The sequence below is a fragment of the Columba livia genome, chromosome 15 (assembly GCF_036013475.1).
Source record: "Columba livia isolate bColLiv1 breed racing homer chromosome 15, bColLiv1.pat.W.v2, whole genome shotgun sequence".
NCBI lineage: Eukaryota > Metazoa > Chordata > Aves > Columbiformes > Columbidae > Columba > Columba livia.
In genome coordinates, this window is record NC_088616.1 from 15638978 (window position 1) to 15646564 (window position 7587).

A 7587-nucleotide genomic window follows, 5' to 3' on the forward strand; every position below is an offset into this window, starting at 1 on the left:
TGCTAAACGCAGGCAGGGAAACCTCAGCAGGACCTTCAAGCTGCATCTTCAAGATGTCCACAACAAGGGGAAATGGCAGTTCAATAGTCTGGCTGCCACCATGGGGACCGGCTACTGGCTCCTGCGCTGTTTAAGGGTCAGTTGAGTGGGACAAAGGGAGATGGGGAGAAATGAGACAACAGCTGAGATGTGTAGGTGAAGCTACAAGACAGGATTGGTTGGGGCACAGCTGTGGCCACTTAAACCCTTCTGCTCTAAAAAGCATAAAAAAACCCCAAGATGGGTGAAATCAGTAGACAAACTAGAAATTCAGATGGGAATCCAGCTATCCAACACACCAAATCTGGGATTAATGACACCCATCTCAGCTCCCTCTCTTAAGGCTGTCCAGAGATCCAGGACAACACGAGCGTATCCAGGAAGAGATTTGGAAATGGGTTCAGAATGAGCCACACAGCGCATCTTCTTTTCCCCAGGATTCCAGGAGCAGAGAACTCCGAGTCCTTCATCTCCTTGAAATTACGGCGTGGGGAGCATCTCTCCTCCATCCACACCAACCCACAGCAACAGGACTCCGGAGGCAGCGCTGGGGTTGTTTCCCTCTTATTGACACAACATTCAAAATAACCCAGCATGTGGGGCCGCTGACTCAGAGGTGCCCAGGTAAGGAAGGAACCGCCGGGGGGGCTGCAAAGCTGCAGATCCCATGATGAGACCTGGCCACGCAGTGACTACAGCCATCCAAAATAGCAATTGTATCTGCTGCGGTTCACAAGACCCTTAGGAAAGGAAGGACCTGCTGTTCAGATCCAAAAGGAAATATTTTGCCAGGAGAATGGGAGTTCAGAGGATTTCTGCAGCTTCCCCTCCCAATCTCAATTTACCGCACCGAATTAAAAGCAGTGTGGGCTGGAAACGACATTAAAAGGAAAAAGGAGACAGAAAAATCACGCTGAGCGTATTGTTCTGGATAAATAAGACATAGGCGTGTTGCGGAAGGTAGCTAAACCCATCCCACAAATGGTCTTCTACTGCCAGGAAGATGTGACAAAAATAATTACTTGAGCTATACATAATTATTGTGCTGCTTTGAGCAGCCGCCTGCCCTTGGCACAGTTAAGGGAGCCTTCGCCTGGTATTGGTTAATGACATTAACCATTAGCCCATTAACGTCCTGACCCACTGAACGGGCTGGGATACAGTAGATGACGTAGCCGGGCACCCCTCTCTGTGTCTGCCCACCCCAAGCGGGGGCACCACGTGCCCATTGCAGGAGAAACGCTCCCAGTTGCCATTCCCAGTTGCACCAGTGCCTGGGGATGGAGAGGCCCCAGCGCAATCCTGCACGAATATCTCCGCTTGGGAGATGCTGGTTGTCACCAGCAGGGCCAGGTTGGCCCTACAGATGCCAGCGGTGGTTTGTGGTCCTCAGGGCAGGTAGGACCAATGCTGGAAAGCACAGATTTGGTTTGATGATGAAAAAAAAGAAAGGGAAGAGGTAATGAAATCACTTTATTTCTTTTTTTCTCCCTCTTGTGGAGAAAGCTTAAAATTCCTCCAGTTTTGGTCCAGCTGACGGGAAGGGACCTGTTCCACGGGTCACCTGGGGAAACCTCCGTGGGATAAATTAAATGTTCCTCATTTAATTCTCTTAAGGGAGGAAATAAGAGCTTTACAACCAGCTGTCAAACGCTCCGCAGCTAAAATATCAACAAAGTATGACAGACACAAGACGGAAAAAGCCTCTGAGGTTTCCTTTCATTGACTGGGAAGTCGCTGTTTCTCATCTTATTATCTTTCAAGCTAAACCGATATAAGGTGAACAATCAGGAAACTGAATAGCATCATTGGCAAAGACCATTCTCTCCCCAAATAACTGACACTGATGAATATCTGAGATGACCCATCGCTTTGGTACAGTGCGATCTAACAAAACAGCATTTGACCTCATCCCATACAACCCATTCAGCCGGAGGTGATGGAGATCCAAATGTCCTACATCTCCTATAGGTTTATCTGGCAATAATCTAACGTTTGGGTCACGTGGAGCCAGGTCACAGATTGATAATCGCACACTTGAAGATCACAGGCTATGAAAATTATTGCTGTGCTGGCTGGAATAAATTATGCAAAGCAATGCGTTATCTGGAAGCCTGCAACGTGCACGCACACACGCGCACACACTTTGGTGATCTATCGCTCTCCATGCAGATGTTCTGCTGCAAAGACATTTTAATTAATACATTGAAAATACGTTTCCTGCCTTGTCTGAGACAGAGAGGAGCAGGGAAGCGATGCTGAGTGGGGGACGAGCCCCCACTGTAAATGATGAAAGGAAAGGCTTTAAACTTAGTGACTTAAAAGCAGTCAGAATTAAGCGGTGTCTGAACTGGGGCCCAGTCATGCCTTGGCGGGAGAGCAAGCAGTGGGGATTGGAGATGCTCTCCTAACGGTACTACGGGGCTGTAGCACAACTCCTCAATACTTACTACTCCTATTCCTCCTGCCGAGGACATCCCTGCACCCACCCTCCATCCCCAGCACCCCCACTGCCTCCACAGGCAGCACCAGGGAGTACCCGGGGTAATGCTCAGTGAGTCACCGTTCAAAGCAGAAACCAAACCTAATGCGTGAAAATGTGGCTCTTCAAGACACCGTCCACACCAGCAACACCTGGATATAAAAGCCTCCTTTGCAGCCAAGAGAAAGCAATTTCCATCCCTCAATGCAAACTGAAAGGGTGGGACGTTTGGCCTAACTAGGAAAAGGATTTTGCTTTTCATGCTTTTCTCCTTTTCTGTTTTACTGACTCTCCTGTCTCACCCTTGAGACTCCCCCATATGGACCAGCCAAAGACCATAGTGACAGCAATAAATAAAAACAGGCGATGATTGCCCGGCTGTCCCGATTTGGCAGCAGTGGGGTTGTTGCCACTATCCAGCGTGTCCTTCTTGTACAGCAACACTTCACCACAGCCCAGGATTAATCCTGTGTGGGAACCCAGAGCTGTTTTCCCCCGGGGAGGGGGACGTGCCTGCAAAGACACCTTGTGCCAGGAGCTGAGAGGTGACCAATAAAAGGAGACAAGTTGCCACACCAGGGTCTGTCCTCACCAAGGGGATGCACGGACAGGTCACTGTGCAGGCACCTCCAATATGCTCCATTGGGACCCATGGGGAGCGATAACCAAAACCCCACACTGAATCTAATCAGCAAGGAGAGCTCTGGCCTTGAGCAGGGAGAAACCCAGACATATTCTCCGGAGAAAAAAAGATGTGAAATTAGCCTTGCCAGGCTAGGGAGTGCATTTAAATTGCAGTAGAAGTGTGTGAGAGATAGCTCTGCTCTCCACAGGAGCTTCTCCCTATCCTTGGGATTTAAGCCTGTTAATAGTGGAGTACAATGATATTATCTGTTTGTATTGCACTTTTTATCACAAACAGTTCCCAAAGTGATTTGCTATCGTGTCCTCCAAGAGATGCTGAAACACAGGCCCTGCTGGGAAGCGGCAGCAGAGCAGCCACCACACAGGTGGAGGAAAGAGGAAGTTTAGACGAAGAAAACCACATCCTTGGTCCCTCAGACCCTCGCAAACCAGCAAGGATGTGGGATTTATGGTCCTACTCAAAAGATCTGTGTAAAACAAAGTCCACTCTGTCCATCTGGCTTGGGGGGATGACAGAGCAAACTCTGAATTTGACCAAGTTTGGATCAGAAGCTCCTGAGTTCTTTCTGCTCAAGAAATTGCCTGACCCATCAATATCGGAGCATGGACATGGGGAAGGTGGTATCAGAAGGAAAAGGAGATGAAAGGTGGAGGGGCAGGGAAGCAGGAGGAGAGAAGGAGTGAGATTAGGAGAGGAAAAGGAAAGGGATTTACCCTTGGTAACACCCAGGAAGGGTGGGAGAAGGAGACACTCATTGCAGCCACACAGCTCTTGATGCCGTGTAACCCCAGAGGATGCATGCCATGTCTTTCCCCCAGGACTTCTCTCCCTGCAAAAGCTGCAGACAAGATCCCAGCAGCTGATAGCAGTGGCAGCAGGAGAAAATGAAGCGAAAGCCCTTTGCCAGGTGAGGAAATGCCTGCATTTCTCACCCTCCCATCGACTCCAAGAGGCTCAGGTGTTGGCAGCTGTTCTCCAGCTCCCAGCCCAGCCAAGGGAGGATCGATGGGGTTGCAGATCTCCAAATGAAAGCACAAGCTCACTACTGTGTTTAGACACAAAACTGAGCAGCTGTCTCCCAAAGCAACTGATGGAGGAGCTCAAACCCCGCAGCCTCTGGGCCAAAACCCAAATAATTTACCTCAACCGGGTCCAGAGGCCCTGACTCTACAGAACTAACCCAGGCTGCCCTGACCCCCGCTCCCCAGCCTTGGCATGCGGATAGCAATTCTCCTTCCTACAGCCACTTTTTAATCAGATGTGCTGGGCACAGGCACACAGACCTCGAGAAGCATCGTGGAGAGGCAAGAGCCTGCAGCTCCGTGCTGGGAATACCATTGGGACACAAAGCAATTCCACTCGCAGCTACATCGTCGCCTGATTGACACCCTGTAATAAAGAGATTCGCCACCTAATTACTGTGCATTTGGGATGCAGCACCAGTATTTTTTTAACCCAGTGACAGCTTTAAACAGTAGTTAAAGCATATGTTTATATTAATGTCATTAGTTATTTGTGTATTTTACAGAAAAGGCTTTTCCTTGAAACGGCGATATAGTAAACAACAGGTCAGGTGTCTTCCAGAGACACCAATAGCTCTTCTTTCAGATGAACTGTTGGAGTGAATGGGTGGGGAAGGATCTGAGCAGAGATTAAACAAGCAGCAGCTTGGCAAGGGGTGCAGGATCAGCCTCTCACCGTTACAGGGTAAGTGCAGGAACCTGAAAGAATCTCTTCCACACTTAATGTCCTGCTGTGGCAGCCAAGACTTGCCACATCTTCACATGCGACACACAGTCAGTGACTGAGACCTGACCTCTGTTAGCACACCTGTGGCTGGGTACAGCCAGGACGGGGGCACAAGTGCCACCGTATTCAGGCATCTATCCCAGCCTTGCCAAAAAAGATATTAAACTAGGCTTATAACAAATGAGAGAAGGAGCTTGGCATTTACCAGTAGGGAGAAACAATAATAAATGATGGTTTTTATTAAGAAATATTACCTAGAAACTTTATTTCTATTCCAAGGGCCTCCAACAGCCAGTAATGTAATAAAGAGGAAAAAGAGGATGGTAAGGGGAAAATTAGAATAATGAAGATGATCAAATAAAAACACACGCATATATAAGCCTTAAGTCAATAACACCTAGATGTCCCGGTTGGGTTTGTGTTTTTCTGCAATGAAAGAAAGGCCACGTTTCATAAACTGAAACAAATTATCCTGGAATCAAAATGAAAATGGGTACAAAAGAGGTGGTGAAATATTATCAGTCAGGAATGGGAACATGGGTCCTTCCGTCACTGTCACCGGGAGGTTGTGGCTCCAGTGGATGTGCAGGGCTCAGCCCTGGGGCTGCTGCTCCATCACGAGGGGTCGTGTGATGGAGCCCCAGGAGATGGAGGGGAGATGGTCTCCCCTCCATGTCTCCAAACCCACCTGGGTGCCATCCCTGGCTGTGCCCTCTGCTCCCATCAGGCACGGGGCAAATCCCTATCCTTCACAATGATGCATTTTAAAGACTCATTTGGAAGTTGGGGCAAATCCAGCTCCCAGCTTTCACAAGGCCCCTTGGTCCTGCTCCCCAACCTCCCACCAGCAAGTGTTTGCAAATCAGAAACACTGTTTCTTGTCTTCCAGAAGTGTGATCCTGCCCAAGAGCTCCTCCTCCCACTGATACGCACAGCACAGGCGCCCATCAGAGGTGCTTTGTACCAGCTCTGCACCTTTCACGGTGCGATGCCAAAGACCCAGATCAGTAGGATGCCCTTCAAGGTAACACCATTGCAGCCATGCCAAGACATCACTAACAAAGCACCAACAGAGCATTTCTGAGTATTTCCAACAGCTGGCCACTGCCCCGTTACCCCACACTCTTGGAGGTACTGATGTCAAGGCTTCAGCCCTCTTTGTGAGGCTGGTACAGCTCCTGGAGGTGTCCCCCCCAAGCCGGGGGGGTAACACACCACCTGGGAATATTCCTCTGCCTCCTACTTTGATGTACATCCACTTCTTGCTGTGACACCGTGATGGGCGTAACAGACCTGTCCCGGGGCCGGGTTGCACCTCCGCAGTGTAGTCACCGGTCATTAAACAGGTGACTCAGGCGTTTGTCCTCAGCTGCTGCTCAGTTCCCAGCTGGTAGCAGAAGTTCTCGTCATCTGCCCTTACATGTGTGACCTTGCACTGCCGGCACTCTTAGATTTAATCACTTCTCTTCTACTCATGTCGAAATCACCCAGGTTTTCTGGTATGACATTACGTGCTTCTGTATTGAGGATACTTCCCAGCATTGCACTTCCAGAACATTTCATTAGCATAAGGCTAATTTTTATACCAAGGTCATTAATTAAAACATTATATGATGAAAAAATTGTCATTCCTGAAAGCTGTCCTTGAGAAACCTGGTAAAGTCTCAGCCCTTTGCTCAGTGCTTCAGTGCTCCATACTGCCCCACCTTTTATCCCAGTAATTCCCACCTCCTCTGGTTTAATTAATAGAATGTGAGATAGGTGAGGCAGTCAGGCTGTGAAACTGCCTGGAAAGTGAATTTTGGGCCAATAATGGAAAAAGATGACACGGCTTAGGGAAGATGCTGGTCCGCACACACACATCTCGCAGAGGTGACGCAGCTCTGAAGCGTGGATCTCAGCAGCCGTGTCTCTGTGGGGAGGAGGGCACCGTGCAGATGCTCACAGGGACAGATCGAAGCCACCTGCGGTCCCGGTGATGGCCTGGCACAGTGTGACTCTCCATTCCCACCTCCTGCTGCTCACTGCCTTCTCAGGAGGTGGAAGCAGTATCTGGATTTAAAAGTCTGAATCTGAATTTGCTTAGGAAACACCCTGAAATCTTCCTCTTCGCACACCCCCTTCCACAACAATGCCTGTACACAGCAGAACCCTCAGCCTGGAGCACCACAAACCCGTCCCAGCAGAGTTTACCATGGAAAGGAGCAGCATTATGGCATTGTCACATCCTGGAGGGATGTCACTATTAGCACTCAGCGGATGTGGGCCGCCAAAGTTCATAACTGTGTTTGTAACAAAAATGAGGCCTGCAGAGAGGATACTGAAGCGCAAGGAACATGAAGGTCCCCAATGGATGGAGGAAGCCATGGTGCCCACCAGGAGCCGTCCCGGAGCTCAGCCGATGGGAAGGGCAGCGCACACGTCCTCATGGCCCAAAGTCTCCTTAACTCTTCCCTCCAGCTGAGTGGCAGGCAAGAAGTAACCTCAGTGATTGCACTTCTTTGTATGACCCCATCTAAAACTTTCGGCATCAGATAAACAACTCCCAAGGGTCAATTAACATGTCTTGAGATGATTAGAGTCTGACACTGATGAAACCCAGCAGTAATTAGCAAATTAAAAAAAAAAAAAAACAACCCTTTTGATTAGTACTCAGCATAATTCCCTCCAA